The sequence below is a fragment of the Mesoplodon bidens genome, assembly GCF_964165515.1.
Source record: "Mesoplodon bidens genome assembly, chromosome: 5".
NCBI lineage: Eukaryota > Metazoa > Chordata > Mammalia > Artiodactyla > Ziphiidae > Mesoplodon > Mesoplodon bidens.
The window spans coordinates 58,286,431-58,308,787 of record NC_138161.1 but is presented as its reverse complement, the minus strand read 5'-3'; positions in this window follow the sequence as shown (position 1 = coordinate 58,308,787).

The window sequence follows — 22,357 nt, the reverse complement described above, 5'->3', positions numbered from 1 at the left end:
CAAGGGGCTTGTTAGTCAGTGTTATTCCTAGAGAGGATGAGGTCTGTATAAGGTACTTATGTTGGGAGATGATCTGGAATTTCCTTCAGCAGCCCTAGTCTGGTTTTATCCATTCTGCATCCGTTAGGTCCCAGACATGGCAAGGGAGGGGAACTTTTTAAAAAATCAATGTTGCAGCTAGTTTTAGTCAAGAATCCATGAGTCATTGGAGGGAAGAGGGTGCAGGTGGAAATTAACTACTAAGTTTCGGCATCATATTTTTTTCTCTAAGGCATTCCCAAAATGCGAAGTTTGACCAATATGCTGATAGCACCTTCTCTAAACTCTCTTGCTTTCATGTCAGCAGAAAGCAGCAGTGCCTGAAGATGCAGAATAATAATAATAACCAAGTTTCATGGTATGAAAATAAAAATTTAAAGTAAAGATTTAAAAGAGAAATAAGTTAAATATAAAATATATTTTGATCTTAAAAAAAATTTCATACCTACTACACCTTTCTACCATTTCCAATTTCTCCCCCAGATCTGGAAAGTAATGTTGAAATTACATTTTCAGATTCAGTTGAATATATTTGTTTTCTAGAACAAATGATCAGAAATATATTGTGTAATTTTTGATGAGGGTCATATTTAACAAAATCAAACACCACCATAGCAGAATTCAGAAATCCACAGAAAATTATTGTCTCTTGTGGTAATAAGTATAGAACAACTTTTCTTTTTCTTTCAGAAAGAAGACAGGAGATTTATAGAATTATAGAATGTGGAGGAACCCTTAAGAAACTTGAACCCTTTGCATTCAAACCAGAGAAGGAGGAAGTAAACAAAGGAGAAATGATTAAGTTTGGTTATGCATCCTGAGTAGTAAAAGGTATACAAAAACACAAACCCCAAAGCCTCTGAATTACAGCGAAATCTGTGAGAGAAAGGACCCCACTCTTTTGGAGATATTTATTTTTCAATTAGTCAAGGATATTAGAAACATCTCAAATATTGCCTTGGGAATCTCTTACTTTGGGTTTCTCCAGAAACATGTTCAAGGATTTAAATCTAAGTGGTATATTTGGAAGATGATCTTAGGAAGCACCAGTGAGGAAGTGAGGAAGGACAATAGAGAAGGGAAGGTGGCCAATAAGAGCACTTTATTAAGCAAGTTACCATATAATAAAGGAGCTGAATCTGGCTGGAGACCTCTGGAGCCACTGTAGAACACATAATTCTCCCACCAATTCCAGCAGTCAGCCATTAGTTAAGGCTGGGGTGAAAAGGGTGGGATAGAAATTCATTCTCTGGCATTGCTGGTCTGCCATGTCTGTAGGCAGAGAGAGCTCCACTGAATCAACTATTGGACTTGCGTGGTCCAGAGCAAAATGAGAATGTGGAGCTCCTTGCTCAAAAAGCCAGGAAAAGGCCCCCTACCCCCACATGGTACATGTGTGCATGCATATGTGTGTATATGAGTGAGTTTGTGTGTGTGCTTGCTATTTACTTAATATATCACTCTGGCACAGGGCTACTCACAGGGCAAATGCAGAGGATCACAGTTGCCTGGTCCCTTCCCCAATCCATCCTACAACTGGGCACATGGGATGTGCTGTATGCATGTGCCTGACCCTGACTTTCACCCAACTTGTGTCCAGACCCTCGGCCAAAGGCAGAAGGTGGCAGAAGTCACTGAGTCAGGGTAGGGGAGAGGCAGGAAGCAACAAGAAGAGGGAGTGCATATGAGTGGAGCCTCCAAACCCCTGTACATGTTCTACTGTCCCATTGAACTTCACTTCTAGAGCACAGTTACAGATAAGCTTACTATGAATTTCAATATAGCAACAGCAGAGAATTAAACCCCAAGCATGAGGCCCCCTTCTGAGTACAGGAACCTGTAAGACTGCATTGGTCATACCCCCAAGAAGGTAGCCCTGATATGGTCAGCCAGGTGAGCCCTCTGACAAAGAGATAAAGATGCTGGTAGCTGGAGAGTAGAGGGGACTATACTGGTGAAAGCTCAAGGGGATATGGGTGGGACACCAACAGTGCATGGTACAGGCTCAAAGATTTAACCGGTAGATAGCTTTTCCTGTAATTAATTTAACCGTTCAAATGAGATCATAGGAAGGTTTCTTTTTTTTTAAAATAACTTTATTTATTTATTTATGGCTGCACTGGGTCTTCGTGGCCGTGCGCAGGCTTTCTCTAGTTGTGGTGAGTGGGGGCTACTCTTCATTGCGGCACGCAGGCTTCTCATTGCGGTGGCTTCTCTTGTTGTGGAGCACGGGCTCTAGGTGCGTGGGCTTCAGTAGCTGTGGCTCACAGGCTCTAGAGCACAGGCTCAGTAGTTGTGGCACATGGGCTTAGTTGCTCTGGCATGTGGGATCTTCCCGGACCAAGGCTCAAACCTGTGTCCTCTGCATGGGCAGGCGGATTCTTAACCACTGCATCACCAGGGAAGTCCACAGGAAGTTCTTTAATTGGCCCTGAAGAGAGTTACTCCAACACTTGCAGATAATCTTTCCTTTTGGCTCACTCCCACACGTTAGGGAATACATACATTATAGCAACTCATTGTTATCATACATCTAATATGTATGTTTCCTGAACAGGCTCAATCATGTATTGAATATATTTATTGAGCTCATATTATAGACCAGACACTGTGGCAGCTGCTAAAGATATAGTGATGAACAAGACCAACAGACTCCCTACTATAATGGAGTTTATGTTCCAAGTTGCACTCAAGGAATCTTCTTGTATCCCACTGAAATTCTCCCCACATCTTGGAAGTGGTTGTGGTATTTGGAAAGGAGAGGTGATATCCTTATTTCATGTCAATTGTATCCCTTGAGAGTTATTCATGAAAATGCAACAACTATATTTGCATATGTTTTAAATCCATTTAGAATCCTTGTTAGGCTATAAATTCTGTGGAAAGTCCCTTGGGTTAATTAGAGATTTTGTAGAAAATAGTTCCTTATATTCCTTTTCACAAGGACAAGCTCACCAGCATATGATCCAGGATAAACACATAAGCAGTGGTTTTTAATATACTTTGGTTCCTAATTGTTCTTAATTGTCATAAGGTTGCTCTAAAAAGCAAAGCTTTGTAATAGATCTGTACTCCCCACCTACCTCATAGGGTTCACTTTTCCATCAAAGAGAATTAAGCCAGAAACTCAGTCTTCTATTTGGGACTCCATCAATTATGATCTTAAATCTGTTCCTAAACATTTGGATCTTAATTTCTCTTCAGTGCCCCATTAAAATATGAAAATAGCACTATATTGATGGTTTCTCTCTCTTTTTTACTCTATCTTTGGTGTGAAGAAGATTTTAAGAAATAACTCCTAAACACCAGCAAGGCTTTCAGAACTGTGAAAGAAAAATCGCATCATGAAACAAAATAATTCTCACTTTGTTCCTGGAAGAAAATGGCCATTGTTTCTTATCTGTGAGGTAGTTCTTGGTATGGTGAGTGAAATGGCAAGAATAATTGAGAAAAATAGCCGTGTGTATCACAAAAGCCAAATGCATCTTTTCTATTACATAAATAATGATCAGCTCTTACTGACAGTTATTATTGTATATTTAGAAAAGAGGTGTTTATATTCCTAGATATGATATGAAAAGCCTCATATCTCTTTCACTCTATTTGTAGTGATTTAAAATATCAGTTGCAGCACGCACTGTGTATCCTGTCCACATAAAGATGTAATATATCTTAGAACATACCTATCTCAAATGAAGCTGTTGGTAAACTATCTTTATACATCTGATTCTAGAAGAGCACAAATAGCATATACATAAAAAAATATCAAAATAGGTAACATCACATATAAATCCGATTTGTTTCTTTTAGTATTGAAAATTGTATTGATAGTTGTATATATCTTTTGTTGATAAAATCATATGTAAAGAAAGTTTTTAGGCATTTTAAATGACACTTTATGCCACTTTAGAATTTTTGTTTTCTATATAATATAGAAAAATAATTGCAAAACATTCCACTAGCGAAAAATGGCAGCATGAAAGCAATTTCTCATTTCTTGCTTATAAAAATCTCTAAAGCCAAAGAAACACATAAGAAATCCTAGATTAGCCATACTCTATTTAAATGAAATAAATGTTAAACTAAGTTTAACCTTTGTTTGATGGCTCTTCTTCACATCCAGTATTGCAGAACCTCCAGCCTCCTGCAAAATTTCCTACAGTTAGTTCTGAAGGATCCCTGAGGATGTTTTATCATAATTCCTAAGTTCCATTGCATATTATTATATGGTGTCATCTATTTTCCTTATCTCCAACTCTGACCTGAATCTGAGGATGCTCAATTCTGAGGGGGTCTGTTGTCTATAGGCCACGTGAAGATGGCCCACAAGTGTCTCTGTCTCCCACAAATGTCCTGCTCATCTCTCGCAGGCTGCTCTGTTGGGAATGACCCTCATTTTTTTCTGGACGTTGCTCTCTCTTGTCAGATTATTTCCTTTTCCTACTAGGTTCTCCTTCAATTGATGTGATAAGTCTTCTAAGAAGTCAAAATTTCCACTAATAGTAAAGAAACTTCTCTTGCTCCAGCCATACGTATATTTTCTGCTGAGCTTCATTCTTCTAGTGCTCAAATCTCAAACCCTGAATCATCCTTGATTCTTCTCTCTTTTTTTTCATATCCCACACCAGTTCGTAAGTAAACCCTCTTGGCTCTACCTTTAAATATATCCAAAATGTGACCAGTTTTCACTCCATCTACCTCTACCATCTTACTCCAAGTCTCTATCATCTCTTGCCTGGGCTATTATAATAGTTTCCAATGTATGCCCTTGCTTTCAGCTTTGCCACTCATACAGCAGTGAGAGTGATTATTAAAAAACCCATGTCACGCTTCTGCTCTAAACACTTCAATGTTTTCTCTCTGACTCAGAAAGAAACCCAAAGGATGTACCTTATTTTATACAGCCCTTAGTGATATTGGGCTTGCTACCTAATACTTTATCATCTTCAACTCCCTCTCACTAACTCATCACTCACTCTTAACTCATATGTTTTTAAAGCTTCTTCCCTTAATTTTCTGTTCTCTGCAACTGTCACCTTCTTAGAGAAGCCTTTCCTAATATGACTCCCTTATAAAAAAGAATAGCTTTCCCTGTCCACTTGTATCCCACCCACTTTCTTGTCCCTCAACTGACCTTTTCATCTCAGCACTTTTTGACATCTGATATATTAAGTATTTATTCAGTATATTTATTTATGGTCTGTCACTCCACATAGAACATCAATTCCATGAAAGTAGCAATGTGTTGTGTTTTGTTCATAACTATATCCCTAGAACCTGGCAAGTAGTAGGTGCTCAATAAATATGTATCGACTAAATAAGTGGATACGCTACTGGGACAAAATTCTGGTATTCCTGGATCTTTGACTAAATATTATATTAGTAACATTATGTCCTGCTATAACTCTAAGCTATTATATCCAATAATACTACAACCACCAGTGATTAAGAAATGTACATTGGGTACTGAATGAGTGGCCTCAAATGTTTGGCTACTTTTTAGGGGAAGTTTGGCTGCAAGTCTGGGTAGCTTAAGAATATCTTAAGATGTGTTATATCTAAATTATATTCATCATACAACTTATATAAAGGATAATTTTTAGTTATCAACTTTTAATTCAATAATATCTAAGGTTTTTCTCAAGTTATACTTTATATACATTTTATTTCAAAGTTAAATAACTGATAATATATACTCAAGAGAAACAGAGATCTAAAAAAAGAAAATTTCTTATTCTATTTGTAAACCCAAAAGGGAAAAAAATTTGTGAATGAACAGGACTAATTTTTTTTTACATAACTTACATAGTTTTTTAAAAAAAAGTTAAGTGTAGATTTGTTTTCCTGCTTTTGTCTACAATGTCTTTCTCCTTTCTAATCAAAGTAATAATTTATTTTCTGTATAAATGACAGTGAATTTAAAACCTTCCTTCAGAATAATGTAATTTAAATGAGGCTATTTTATAATGGGCCATTTGTCTGCAGGAAATCTTGATTAAGCCTAAAAATCTATCCAAAGAGATTTTTTTGAAAGTCTTGTAAAATTTTTGTTAATATCTTCAGTAACTCAAATTGGCTTCCCAACCTATAATTAGCTTCATTAATCTCTGGACAATATTTCTAGCCTCTAAGGGCTCTTGTAGACCAACAAAGGCGATCTGCAAAGCATGGAGAGAGATGCAGGAAAAAGAAACAGTAATTAGGCCATAAAATAGATAGTAATCACTTTCCTATGTTAACTAGCATTTATAACATCCTTTGAAGTACTTAGAAGTTTCATGCCTGGGAAAAATATGAAGGTGAAAAAAATGAGAAATGAATAAAGAATGATATTTTGGAACACGAAATACCAGTATAAAAATCTTCAGGCCAGGGGAAACTTACTCCAAAAATTTCAATTTAAGTTCTGAATTAGACAACCTCATTAAACAAACATTCTCAGTCCTTACCAGATTATCATTTCTGCAGTGCTATGATTACAGAGAATGACATAATTAGAATCTTCAATAGCAAAAGAAAAATTATTTAATACTATGGTAATACTTTTTACCTGAAAAATGGAAACTTGCCTTCTTTTATCTAAAATAATGTAATGCTTAAAGGCTGCTGAATTGCAATTATTTTGGTTAATCTTTATGTCCCAGGCTGAATGATTAATCTATCAAGGCTTAAAAATACATCTGCAGGCATTTTGATGGGGAATTCATTTCTATAAATGGCCTAGACTTTTTCCCCTTTTTTTCAGTAAAGGTCATCAGAGTAGAATGGTAATACAAAGTTGTGATTCTCAAACTTTAGTGTGCATGTGAGTCATCTGGAAGGCTTTTTAAAATTGCTGGGCCCTACCTCCAGAGTTTCTGAGTCAGTAGGTCTGGGTGGGGCCCAACATTTTGTATGTCCAAGAAGTTTCTAGGTGGAGCTTATGCTGATGGTCTGGGAATTATACTCTGAGAACAGTGAACTGCTAGTTTAAATTAAGGCAAGTAGTTACCCCACAAATCATTTTCTTTGAATTTATGTCTTCTTTCTTTTCTTTTTTTTTTTTTTTGCGGTACGCGGGCTTCTCACTGCTGTGGCCTCTCCCGTTGCGGAGCACAGGCCCCGGATGCGCAGGATCAGCAGCCATGGCGCACGGACCCAGCCGTTCCACGGCATGTGGGATCTTCCCAGACTGGGGAACGAACCCGTGTCCCCTGCATCGGCAGGCAGACTCTCAACCACTGCACCACCAGGGAAGCCCTTATGTCTATTTTTTAATTGGAAAGATGTTTTTATCATGCAAGGAAAAATGTTTAAAATGGATTGTTCAGATATGATCTTTAAAATGCACTGAGCTTTCTACTGTGTCTTAATGAATCTTATTTGGAGCTTACCAATAGCCCACATCCTCAAGATTGCATACCTAAGCAACGTTTAAAGTTCTAGCTGTAGCGAAGAATCTATACATTTAGAAAACTATTGGCACATTACTTCCATCTCCTAATACCAATCAAATGAATTGACTTAAGAATAGATAATATTAAATAAAAATCTTCTAGTTTAGATTATATTCATTCATTATCTAATACTTTATTTACACTGAACCAATTTCTGGAACTCTTTATTAATACATTGAAGCTAGCTTACTTTGAAAGAGTCCTTGATCTAGGCTGTACTTTTTCTTATCTTTCTTGCCTGAAAAAAAATGTGCACGATCAAATGTACAATGCCAAGCTATTAAGATTTGATTCTCAATGGATATATTCTCATTGTAAATAAATTCCTCACATCTCAACTATCTTTTGTTCAGTTACATGTCCAGTTTGAAGGAAGGTACTATTGAAATAAAGATGAGAAACAAAGGAGTAGAAAATTCACTTCCAGGGCCATAGCAGTAAAAATTATCCCCTCAAAAAGTTTTTTCCTTAATTTGACCTGATTGCCGTTGTCTGTCTGTACCTAATATAGGAACTTTTCAATTTTATGCTCTTTTGCTCATTTTGCACACATTATCTTCACCAATATAACTGATGTTATGACTTCTGTTTTCAGCCTGTCTCTCCACCTCAGACATTCACCAAAACACCAGAGATGGTCTGTCTTGTCTAGAGGAAACTGGCATCATTTCCATGGACATACTACCATTAAAGTTATTTGGAATTGATGACCTGCCGTCTTCTTCTATCGTCCCAAGGTGACTTTTGTTATTTGCACCTTTCCTGTTGGAACTGGTATTTTATGTTTACTAGGCTTCTCCCAGGCTTTGGAATTTGCAGAGATGCTTCTGATTTATAAAGCAGCCCATATCCTTTTAAGTATATCTTTTCTGAATAATTTTGATATAAAGTTTCATGGATAAAGTAGTCTGATGAAAATTCAAAGATAATATTACTAAAAAAATCATATATAAGTATGATATTATAAATATATATGGTATTAAACCTTGGAATATATAGCATAGATAGCATATTCCCAAAAGTTAAACCTTAGCAGGCCATTACAATGATTTAGGACCCTTTAGAAAAGATGCTATTCTTCCCTTCCTGTCCCATATTCAATCTCAGAAAACTGCCCATTTCTCATTCTCAGAGCTCACACTCCATCCCTGTGAACTGGCAAAATGGACATGTAAATCTAACACTCTGGTACAGATGATTGACTTTAAGGAGACAATGTGGGACTTGAAAACATGATTTAGAATTTTTAGGTAGCTGGCTGTAGAAGCTAGTCTTGGAAAATAATGTAGATTCAGAGATGGAGGACACCATTTCTATACATGTAGAAAAAGAGAAGAGTAAAGCAAAGAAGCACAGAGGAGCAGGGAAAAGATAACATTTGAGCTGGAGAGTTCCTGTCATCTTTCCATTTCCTGACCATCCCAGATATACTCCTGTCCTCTGGAATAATTTTACTTAAGCATGCTCAAGTGAATTTCTATTTCCTACAACTAAATTATGCTTGACTAAGACAATGCTTATGGTTAAGAGTCCTTTATTTCCAATTGGAGGGATAATAGGGTAACAAGGATAACAGACTCAATATCAGAGCTACCACGCTGTCCAACCCAATCCCAATTTTTTCTTTATTAACAATTTAAATTAGAAAAGTAAAAAGTAATACTTTGTTAATTAAAAAAATCATATAATACAGAAGTATGGAAAGTTAAAGGTTCATATCCCAAGTCTGACTCTCTCCTGATGCTATTCCTCAGAAGTAAATTCCGGTTAACCATTGTTACATATCCTTCCAGATTTATGTATTTACAAACAACAAACATACATTAACGGACATGTATATATGTCTGTGTATGTATGTATGTATCTATCTATCTATCTATCTACTCCTGTTCAACTTAAATACAATGTCTCTTGTTTATTCTTCTCTAGACACAGGAAACATCTGCTCAGGGTTCTCCTGTATAAACCCTTCATGGGTCTGAGGCCAGCCATCAATTGCTTTTTAGTTTTTTTTTCTCCAGGTAAAACAATTCCAATTCCATTACGTTTGCTTTGGTAAATATATTTAAAAATTATTTTTTCTTTTTCTCACTACAAAAGAAAAACTGGTCTCTGAATTAAGTGCTCTAATAAAAATTTTTTAAAAACATGAATATTATATTTTTAATACTGGCTAGCTCTGTATCAAAGTCTCACCATCTGTATAATAGGATCGTTGACTCATCCAGTTGGTTTTGAGGCTTAATTTTGTTTGGCATTCAATTGATTACTCTCAGCTAATAGATATCATAGTCATGTATAGTACGATGTCATCTCAGTTAATTCATTGTCTCTATTTAAATTTATCCTAAATATAAATACGGTTTCTTATTTAACAAGACGTGACTATCTTAAAGCCAAAGATGGAAAACATATATTCTTAGAGATATTCTTCATTTCTCCACACTCCTTTCATAATAGTGATCATCTAAATTACCCATTGTACATCAACATCTGAATACTTATAAAAACCTAGAGAAAGCTCTTTTTCTTAATTTAAAAAATTTTTATTGGAGTATAATTGCTTTAACAGTGTTGTGTTAGTTTCTGCTGTACAGTGATGTGAATTAGCTATATGTATACATATATCCTTTCCCTCTTGGACCTCCCTCCCCCCCACCATCCCACCCATCTAGGTCATCATGGAGCACAGACCTGAGCTCCCTGTGCTATACAGCACGTGCCTACTAGCTATCTATTTTACACATAGTAGTTAATTAAAATATGTTTTATAGACTTGGTATTTCTGAGATATCCAAATAGAAAAAATATCCCTTAGGGGCTTCCCCTTCAATTATTTTTTAAACCTTTGTTTTAAAAATAATCTTTGAAATATATCATACATACAAAGAAGTGTATAAAACCTACATGTAATGTTTAAATAATAGTAAAATAAATATCTCTGTACCCACCACCCAGCCTTAGGAAACAGGACAGTATCAGCCCTTCAGAGACACCTTGCCAAATGTATCCCTTTTACCTCTGAAACAGAAGTAGCCTCTATCCTAAATTTTTATTCCCCTTGATTTTCTTTATAATTTTGCCACCTAGATATCTATCCTTTGACATTATTATATTGTTTAGTTTCCCCAAATCTTAAACTTTATACCAATTGAGTCATACTGCATGAATTTGTCCATGATTTCAGCCAAATGATTTTCAGATTCACTCATGTTGATGAGAACAGGTTGCATTTGTTCATTTCATTGATGAATAATATTTCATTGTATGAATATTCTACAATTTATTTATCAATTTTACTATTGATGAAGTTTTGGGTTGCTTCCATTTTTTGTCGCTTTTGACAATGTTCATGGACTTCTTAATTATTTGCCTAGAAGATGGACTGCTTGGTTCCACCAAAAAAATTTTTTTAACACAAAGCAAAGGTCCTTGTACATAGTAGGACCTGAGAAATGCTTAAGTGAATTAATTTCTATAATTTAACAGTTGATTTAAAGTCTTTTAATATTTCCTAGCAAATACATACTGTGGAACACATATGAAGAACATATTTGTAGATGGAATGTAACGGGGAGACTTAGTAATTGTTTAATTGGATTTACCCATCCCAGAAGAAACTGCACCCTTGCTGAAGAAAATGCAGCATAACTAGAAAGGGATAACTCATTCCCATCATGTGTGTCCTTTGCTAGGCTACCAAGCAAGAACACATTTGCCCAGCTAAGCCCTCTTAAAACTTTTTGGGACAAAGACAGATAGAAACAAGTACAGTAAGTCAAATATTTGCCCAGCTGACTTTTTCTGTCAAGTTGGTCTCTGCATGGGTGGCAGTCAATTTTCCCTTCAAGTCTCCTTCTGGCCCTTCTGTTACCATTCAAAACATTCTCATTCCCATCAAAAAGCATTTATTAAGCACTTAGTTATTCACTGTATTGCAAATGGAATCATGGTAGCAAAGTGGATTAGTGCAAAAGGGCTGTATCCTTTGTTACTGAAGAAAGCTTAATAACTTTGTTTAACCTATATCTTATGTTAGGACTCTAGTTGTAATATCAGTTCTTTCCAAACAGTTTGAATGATTTATATGGCAAGAAAGGCCTAGACGGTAGGAACACAAGGGTAACTATTCTAATGTCCCTGCAGTCCCCTGCAGCCCCAGGGAGTCCTGAGTTTGCCCACCATCTTCCGCCTTTGGCAGGAAATATTAAGAGGTCAAGTACTTCCGGCCTTGGAATTAGGCTCTTCTTCCATGTCCTTATGGCAGGGGTGTTGATCATAACAGTTTTGTAGGTTCCAGATTTGCTTGCCTTGATTGACATCAGTAACCTATCTGATTTCTGTCACTTTTCTTGCCTGAGTTCTTGACTTCAAAAGCTTGGCTTATTTCTTTTGTTTCTTAATAATCATTATTCTTTACTACCGAAGTGACAAATGATTCTTGCAGATGCAGCTCCAGGTGTCCCAAATTACAGCTGAGGTGTGAATAACTTCTCCCAGCAGTGAACCACGTTTCCAAGTGTTATATTTGACTTTACCTACTTAGATAGCAGGTTAGCAAGAAATCCAATTTCTTTCCCTGACACTCATCTCCCTCCCCAACTCCCTTTCATATTCCAAGGACCAGTCCTGCTTGTTCCTGTCTTCTTGCCAGCTTTATTGCTTTTATATTTCTTGCAAACAATGCCTAACATAATTCCTATGGCTAGAGGCTTCCCTGGTGGTGCAGTGGTTAAGAATCCGCCTGCCAATGCAGGGGACACGGGTTCGAGCCTGGTCGGGGAAGATCCCACATGTCGTGGAGAAATGAAGCCCGTGCGCCACAACTACTGAGCCTGCACAACTACTGAAGCCCACATGCCACAACTACTGAAGTCCACGCGCCTAGAGCCCGTGCCCCCCAACAAGAGAAGCCACTGCAATGAGAAGCTCTTGCACCGCAACAAAGAGTAGCCCCCGCTCACCGCAACTAGAGAAAGCCCGCGCGCGGGTAACAATGAAGACCCAACACAGCCAAAAATAAATAAATAATTCCTGTGGCTGAAAATTCTTCCTTCAATCCAATCTGTAGAGACTTCTAGCTCAAGGGTAATAGGATGCCTCTTACTAGGAGAGTTCCTGAGGTCAGCTGCCTCCTCCCTTGTTTTCTCTTCTTTATAACATCAGCCTGCTAAGGCATTAGAGTTACTACAAACAAAATCTAACAGAAATGTTTCCCATTATATTATTTTATTTAGTAACATTTTAAGTTAGAAAAATGAGAAGTAATATATGCTTATCTTGTTACAGTGGGGATTTGGACTCATCATTTTGGTGGGGTTGTCAGATAAAATACAGGATTTCCAATTAAATGAAGTTTCAGATAAACAATTATATATATATATATATATATATATCTATCTTTTTATTATAAGTAGGTCCCAATCAACATTTGGGAAACCTTGTACTAAAATATTATTTATTGTTTCTCTGAAATTCACATTTAACTGGGAGTCCCATATTTTAGTTTGCTAAATCTGGCAACGCCACCCCTTGAGCTGGCGGACTTCAAAACTGCCAACAGATGTTGGTTGCTTGTTAAAAAGCCACTACCTTCTCCAGCACTGTGCTGCTGCCTTGTAATGTTGCAGCTGAAGCTGAAGACAACCAGAAGTCCGGTAGTCATTTAGAACGGCTGGTGTCTGTGAAGATGACGTTTAGGATGAACTTTATGCTCCAGCAGCTTCTGCATCAGTCAGTGCAGATTATTTATTGTCCACTGATTGTTTAAGATTTCAAAGAAGGATGGTCTTACTCCCCAACACCTTCCTCAGTGCTGCACTAGGACAAAGGTGTTTCATGGTAAAATTGCCCTGGGGCCCTTATATTCTAGCGTTTTACATTCATTCACATAATTACTTCAGGAAGACACAGCCTGCCTGTGGCAAGACTGATTTGGGATAGGTTTCTCTACGTAGAACCTCTCTTCTGTCAGAGATGTCATCTGGTACTATCCTTTCCTGCCTCTGTGGTGACTTTATTTCCATGGCTTTTTTTTTTTTTTTTTTTTTTTTTGCCTTTCCTTGTCACTGGGCTTCTGTTGGGGTTATCCTAATCTATTCTAACAAAATTTCAGTAATCTTGAATCTTGGGGCAAAGTGGTTTGAGCTCCTGTACTCTTGTATCCCAGGAAGCCACTAATCTTATGGAAGTGTGGTTCCCTCAGGCAGTTTCAAAGATATTGATAATATCAGTAGTTTATCTTAAGAAGGAAGGAGAGGAGAAAGGAAGGAAGGGTAAGAGAGGGGGAGAAGGAGGGAAGGAGAGAGAGAGAAAGGGAAGAAGAAGAGGAAGAAAAAAAACAGAAAGTTCTACCTCTGCATTGGGCATTAAAAAAAAGGAAGAAAGAAAAAACATTGAAGTTCATTGAACATAGTTAAATCATAAAATGCAATATATTTTTAAATTTGGGGAAAATAAAGCAACATTGATCTCAAAATCTAGCAATAACCCTTATTAAAATCTTTGGCCCTCCAAATATTTTTTCTGTGCATGCTTTTGTGTGTGTGTGTGTGTGTGTGTGTGCATTCTGTGGGAGTGTATATATAATCACACATACAAATGAGTTCATACTCTACAGCCTAGTTTCAAATCTCCTTTGTTTTCACTTAATATTATATAATACATATTTTTCCATATAATTAAAAATACTTCTAAGATAGTATTTTAATAACTAGGAAATATGCTATTGATTGTAATACATAATTATATTTAACCAATCACCTATTTTGTACATTTAAGTTATTTTCAATTAACAGCTTACGGCTAAACCTTTGCATACATCTTAAATTATTTCCTTAGAGTAAGCTATCAGCAGTAGAATTTCTGGAACTGGGTAAAGGGGATTTTTCCCATACAGTTAAAAAATTTTTTATTTTGAATAATTTTAGATTTACACAGGAGTTGCAAAGATAGTACAGAAAATTCCTATATACTCTTCAGCCAGCTTCCCCTAATGTACATCTTACATAACCATGGCACATTTACCAATACTAAGAATTAACATCGGTAAATATTAAACTGAGCTTCAGCATTAACATCTTTCTTTTTCTGTTCCAGATTCCAATCCATATAACTATGTTGCATTTAGTTACTATGTCTCATCTTTTTCAAATTGTTTTCCATGACCTTGACATTTTTGAACTGTACAAGTTAGCTATTTTTTAGAATGTCCCTCAATTTGTATTTGTCTGATGTTTTCTCATTATTAGACTGCTAATGTGACCATATGATTTTAAGGTTTTGACCTATACATTTGAAGCCCTGTTGCCTATGAGTTATAGGCTAGTTGAAAGAAGTCGTTGAAGGCAGGAAATCTATTAAAATGATACATACATACCTTATTTATTTTATCTGCTTTATGTACTTTCATGTGCCAGCATTTTAATTTTGGGCCAAAGTTTTGTCTGTTTGTTTTGTTTTCTGTTTACAGTACGTTTTATTGATTGGAACTCTGAACCACCTTTTTTCCATAAATCACAACTATAATTAATAAATCATTTATGATTCTAGTTTCACTTTGCTTAAAATGGAGAGAGAACTTAAAACACTTGAAAAGCAGCTTTTCAAAATTTTTACAATTTCTTTTGCATTTGATTCACCCATATCTGATTTGACAGCAATTTTTTTTCTTTAAAAAATATAGATTCATTGAGTTATTTCAAAGCACATGGTTCCCACTGAAAAAACAAATCATTTTCATTTCATCAGATTATATAATATTTAATAAATAAAAATTATAATAATGACTAGAACTGAAATGTTAAGTTTAGAGAAAACATAATCCTCTTGATAAACCCCTTTGGTTACTAAACACTGAGAAAGCAGCAGTACTTAGGTAGTTTTGAGAGAAGCCCCCTAGCTTCAAGCATTCAGTATGCAGATGGTATTAGACAGTGTGCTTTGTAGACAAAACAGTGGTGGTGCTGGTTAACTCAGAAAACTGGTTAAAAAGAGTCCAGTTAAGGGAGCTGCTGATGTATTGCCAAATGGCCATTCAGTAAAGTTGTAACTTATTTATGCTTCCAATTACCTGATCGGAGAGTTTCTATTTCCCCACCTTTGATAATACTAAATAACAGTATGTCCAACTAGATTTTATAGAAATAATCTATATTAATAGTAGGGAATTATATCTTGGTGATTACTAATGATACTGAATTTTTAAAATCATTTTACTTATGGATCATCTAGACTGGGACCTGTTTCAATGATCTGGTAACAACTGTTCTATTAACTGCTTTATTATTAATCTGGGACTGAACTATTGCCTCCCTCCAATCAACCCCTGTCTGGTGACGCCCAGCATGAACATTATAAGAGTCTTCTTTATTTAAGAAGCCAGATACAAAAGGAGAGGGATCATTCAGCAAAAGGAGGGGCATTCAGCATGGAGCTTAGAAACAATATGTCCAGATAAGCCCTGCTCCTTGTAGTTTTATAACTTGCCACCTCGTCACTTGCCTCTCTAACATCCACTCCCACTACTCTCCTCTTTGCTGGTCTTTGTACTGTTCTTGGAACACACTGAGCACGTTCTCACCCAGGGCCGTTGTGTGGGCTGCTCCCTCTGCTGGGAACATTCTTTCCCCAGTTATCTGCCTGGCTAGCTCCCTTACCTCAGTGAATTCTTTGCTCAGATGCCACCTTTGCACTGGAGTCTACACTGATTACCCTACTTAAAACTGTAACTTATCACCCACACCACTTCTGACTCCCTTTACTTTTTCTTTTTTTTCTATAGCACCTATAAATTTCCTTATTTTATATCATCTACTTATGTATTTCATATGTTGTTTAATTCTGTCTCCCATTGCCAGAATGAAAACTGCATACTAGATGTAGGGCTCTTTGTTTGTTTTGTGTTCTGATATATTCCAACCTTCCAGGGCAGTGCCTGGCACACGGTAAACACTAATATTTGTTAGATGAATAAGTTAAATTAAAAAGAAGACCTTCAGGTATGCAAAGGAAAGATACAGAAAAGGGAAGTCCTTACTAGGGTACTCTATCTGGAAAAACGTGTGTTTTATTCAGAGCCTTTGGAAGATGTTGCTGCCCTCTTTCTTGTTCATCCCATAGGAGTGACTTTGGATCTTCAGATCACACAGGTCCATCCTTTGTAACTCTTCACATGGCTTGGTTCACCCACACAAGCCCATGCTGGGGCTATAAAAAAAGCCACTCCATAACTAAAACCTCTCTGGATTAGAGATCTCCACACTCCAGTGACAAACCATAACAGTTTTCACTGGTCTAAGAAATATCTCTCAGATAATTCTAGACTGTTCAATACTAGGTGTCTGTGCTCAGGCTGCTATAATAAAGTACTGTAGACTATGTGGCTTTGATACAGACATGTATTTTTCACAGTTCTGGATGTTGTGAAGTCCAAGATCAAGGTGCTGGCAAGGCAGGCTTCATTCTGAAGTCTCTTCTCTTGGCTTGTAGGTGGTTGCCATCTTTCTGTGTGCTCACATTACCTCTTCTTTGTGTGCTTGAAATGGGGGAGCAAGCTTCTCTGGTGTCCCTTCCTGAAAGGGCACTAATTCCATCATGAAGGCCTTACCCTCATGACCTCATCTAACCCTGATTACCAACCTAAAACCCCCATCTTCAAAAATTTTAGGGCAACATAAACATTCAGTCCATAACACTGAGTGATCAGGACCCTGAGTTCTGTAGCCCTATGTGTGAGAAGCCTTAGGGAACACATTCCATACCATTCTTTCAGAGCTCACCAGGCAGATATTTGGCCTAAGGCAATCTGTTTTCCCAACCCTTGGAGGAGAAAGCCAGAGAAATTTCTGTAGGCAAAAGCACTGTTGGTTCTCATTTTCTTTCATTTCACTGAGACTATTGATTTTTTTAAAGTTTAAGGAATTTTAAAGGATTTTTTTTGGACAGTAATGAGAGACTACAGGTTCTACTTCTGTTTAGGACAGGGAAAGCCACACACACAAAAATGTTGCCTCAGGCTTCCCTGGTGGCACAGTGGTTGAGAGTCCGCCTGCCGACGGGTTCGTGCCCTGGTCTGGGAAGATCCCACGTGCCGCGGCTGGGCCCGTGAGCCATGGCCGCTGAGCCTGTGCGTCCGGAGCCTGTGCTCCGCAATGGGAGAGGCCACAGCAGTGAGAGGCCCGCGTACCACCAAAAAAAAAAAAAAAAAAAAAATGTTGCCTCTATACTAACAACAGGAATAATCCAGATAGTCTAAAAGAGCCTATCTTTTCTTAAACCTATCAGAGAACCAAGTTGCAAGGCAGCTAAGGTAACTGAATCTCAAAGAGTGATAAACCCCTTTGAGGAGGGATGGGACATACAAACTCTTTTACTTTTAGCAGAGCAAGGGAGGAAGAGGTGGCCTTCAGGGAAGCAGCTAAGAAGAAATCAGCTAAAACACCAGTAAATTCCTATAGGCCATGTGTGGGCTAGCATATCAGTTTAGGATAACTGGAAGCCCGGCTCACAAGGGGAACTCACAGTCTTTTCCAAACTCTTCTCCATAGGCTTACCCTGGATGCTCACCAGAAAGATTAGGGTAGGGCAGGAGACCAGGGAGAGCTGTTCTTGGAGCCTCAGAAACAAGGGAAGGTGTGGTTGCCATGGAGAGAGAAGCAGGAGCACTGAAAAGGCCCCATCCCCAAGGCCCAGGTGCACAGACTGCTTAATTTTGGGGCTAGACTCGAAGAATCAAAGCCACCCCCAATAAGCAACAGCAGTCTCCTGCTGAGGCAGGGGGTCAGCGCTTGGAGAGAAATGCCCTCTGAGGTGCAGGTGTGCAGGGACTGATGAAAGCTGAGGGTGGAACAGGAACACTGAGAGAAGCCCTCCAGCACTCCAGGCCTCACGCTCAGCACAGACCACCACTGGACGGATATGAAGACTGTGGTACACTGAGATAACGATAGCAACAAGAAAGGTCAAACAGGCCTTTTAGATGGATTGTAGAAGGGTTGAGAAAGCACGTATCTTATGATACACCTTTTTGATCTTTCCTGCCTTACTCTTGGCTCAAGGCTTTTGATCTTAACAAAATGAGCGTTTTGAGAGTTTCGGTTACTCCACTGTTGGTAATCAAAAAGCAGTGAGGGCCCTTCCATAGAGTGGCCCAAGTGGTGAGATGGTGAGTAGGAAAACAGAGTGTGGGAGGAGCAATTAATAATTAATTGCTGACTCATCTGTTTGGTCCTCAGATTTAGCATAAGCTGTAACGTTCCATGATTCTAAGTCAAACTTTGTGAGCAGTTATTTGTTCTGCCCATGTGAAAGAAAGACTCTAATTTTAGGATTCTAATTTTCCCATGCCTGCTCCTACCTGTTGCTGAGGTTGTTGAGGTTTGATTTTGTACCGACCTCCTGGGCCTTGCACCAACATTCATGCTAGAGCAGCTAGACTAAGTAGTTGTGGCCAGGGTAATTATAGGAAAATTCATTTATTATTGTTTCCAATGGGATAATTTTTTTCAAATACTACATGCTGGAAAACAGGCAATTTGGCTTTATGAAACTTTCACTAAGAAAATCAATATAACATAGGCAATGTTAAATGTTAAGCTTATTTGTTTAAATGACATTTCCCTAGATTCTCCAGCACATTCTCTAGCAATTCTTCTACGAATACTGTAAACATTAACGAGAGGATATAGCATAGTTGAAGAGACAATTCATTTTTCAAGGTTAAATTTACTTATAACGCCTTCTTAGAAGGCCCTCTACTTTATATTCTGCATGTAAACATAACTGCACACAGTTAGGAAATACAAACTTAAATATGTTCATTACCATATAATTTCTATAACTTCATGTATGAAGTGCCCAAGATTTCAAATTCAAATTTAAATATAACACATATTCAAAAGAGAAAAAAAACAGTAACATTTATTCATACAGTTCTTCAGAATTACAACTGAAAATTCATTCAGCTGATTACTGAATCAAACCTGGAATTCAAGATCACCTTGAACTTGTTACAGATGCGATTAAAAAAAATAAAAAGCAGCAACCACCTCAAACAACTGTTTTCTACCTAAATAATGAGTTAAAAGCAACAGACAGTTTGGTTTCTTTATAAATTATATAGGCTTGTTCTATGAAATGTAGGGAAAAAAATGCCTGTCTTAACTCAATTTCCTTCATATTCTTGAGGAGCTGGAAAAAAGATAACCTAAGCAAGTTAACAGTTCTTTCGTTTGTAGGTGATGATGGTCTTAAAAATAAAGGCAAATGCTATCTATATTAGAACTTTGATGGAAGAATCTGATGATTTGTCAGTATGCCAGGGGACAGTCAGAAGGATAAAAGAGAGGAAAAAAGGAAAGCCCATGGCATCCATTCTCTCTGTCCTCCTACCTTCATATACAAGCTTTTACCAAACCAAAGTTGGTGGGATTATAAACCTTGCCTTTCTTATGTCCTCCACAGACAGGGCAGGGATGGTCTTTATTTATGTCGATTTTTTTTTCTTTTTAAAATAGCCTTGGATCTTCTTCTTCTTCTTTTTTTTTTTTTTCTTTTTTTTTGAGATCGACACAGTACAGCTTTATTCAGTGGCCACAGAATGGAGAAGCGGGAACTAAGTACACAGATCAACTTCTCACCCACGTGTCGAGAGGGATTTAATTTTTCTGGATCTTCTTTTTAAGGTATATGTAGAAAAATATAGTAGGCACTTAGATTGATTTGCTGGAGCCCACACAGTAGTTTAGAGTTAGCTCTTGTGATAAAGACTACTTGCTTCCAGAATTAGTTTATTAAACACTTCTGGATTAGTAGAACCTCAATTTTATTCCTGTGTAATTTGAACAACTAGCAAATTCTATATAAATTTTTCATACTTAAAAATTTTTTTTTATCATACTTTGTTTTTTCTGAGCACAGGAATAATACATGTTCATTATATAAAACCCAAACATTACATAAATATGTCTCGTATAAGCTTTCCCAAAGACATGAATAGTTTAGGCCAGTGGACTTTTACTGTGTAGCTTAAAATGGTCTGATGACAGTCTGTGTTATGCAGAAAGATAATACATATGGACAAATAGAATTGCTGGTTTCTCAGAAGTTACTATAAGATATGTGGCTCTAAAGTTTAATAAATCTCTTCTATCCTTCTTATGCCTCATTCTGAGTCTATTCTCACATTATAAATTATGATACCACCATTTTCTTTCTTTCTTTTTTTTTTTTTACCACTGGTGTATTCTTATTGTCTCCTGATTTTGCTTTCTGCAATGCTGTAAGCTTTCCAGAAATAGGTGAAAGTGCTTGTTTTGCATATTCAGGAAAACTTATTAAGTATTTTTTTTGAATTTTTGAATTTTATTTTATTTATTTTTTTATACAGCAGGTTCTTATTAGTTATCCATTTTATACATATTAGTGTATACATGTCAATCCCAATCTCCCAATTCATCACACCACCACCACCCCACCACTTTACCCCCTTGGTGTCCATACATTTGTTCTCTGCATCTGTGTCTCTATTTCTGCCCTGCAAACCAGTTCATCTGTACCATTTTTCTAGGTTCCACATATATGCGTTAATATACAATATTTGTTTTTATGATACCACCATTTTCAATCCATTTTCAATCCAGTGAGCTCCAGGCTCAGCTCAAAGATCCAATGATGCTGTCAGCAGTTGCCCAAAACAAATTCATTTTGTTTGAATTAGATCTTGGCTCATTAAAAATACCTTTACCTTCCAAATAATGAACAAATATATAGGCCAAAAAGAAGACTTATAATTGAAAAAGTTTTAGTATCATTCATTTAAAATTTACTAAAGTTTAATTAAATAATATTTAAACAAATTATATTTAATAATTTTATTATTCTGCTTCTGTATAGCAAGACCTTACCTACTGGAATTTAGTTAGCCAGCAACCTCACCCACCCATAACATAGCTTGAAACTAAAAATAAACAAAAATAGATCACTTAAACAAAAGCTCTTGCTCCTCATTTATAGAAGGCTTTCTCAGGGCCTTTGTCAGAAACAATTTGTTCTTATGTAGCACATATTTTTACTAAGCCTTATATAGCCTATGATTTTAATAAGCTTGGCTATCTGGCTTATAACCCTTTCCTAGGTTAGGAGAAACACGTTAGGAGAGGAGAGAGGAGCTTCTACATGCAAAGATATTGGCAACTGTAAGAAGTAAGAACTGTGAGCTTGAAGAAAAGAAAAAAGAATTAAAAAATTTATAAATAATAGACCTAATTATTAAAAAAATTTCGATTTAGGTTTGGAGTAATAAGTCCTTGAGTGGTCCATGGTAGACCCTAAGAATCACAAAAAATCTCTCTTATACACCCAAGGTCTTTGTAGAACAATTCATCACCCAGATTAAATTAACTGCTACCTTGCTTTTTTTTTTAAAATAAATTTATTTTATTTATTTATTTTTGGCTGTGCTGGGTCTTCGTTGCTGAGCGTGGGCTTTCTCTAGTTGTGGCAAGCAAGGGCTACTCTTTGTTGCGGTGCGCGGGCTTCTCATTGCGGTGGCTTCTCTTGTTGCAGAGCACAGGCTCTAGGCACACGGGCTTCAGTAGTTGTGGCACGTGGGCTCAGTAGTTGTGGCTCACGGGCTCTAGAGCGCAGGCTCAGCAGTTGTGGCGCACGGGCTTAGTTGCTCCATGGCATGTGGGCTCTTCCCGGACCAGGGCTCGAACCCGTGTCCCCTGCATCGGCAGGCGGACTCTCAACCACTGCGCCACCAGGGAAGCCCTACCTTGCTGTTTTTTGAAGGTAAAAGATCTCTTCCAAGCTCTCTCAACCCTCTCAGTAGTAGGCACTTTTGGTCCTACTCAGGCTGAGAGTAAATTGTCCACATTTTT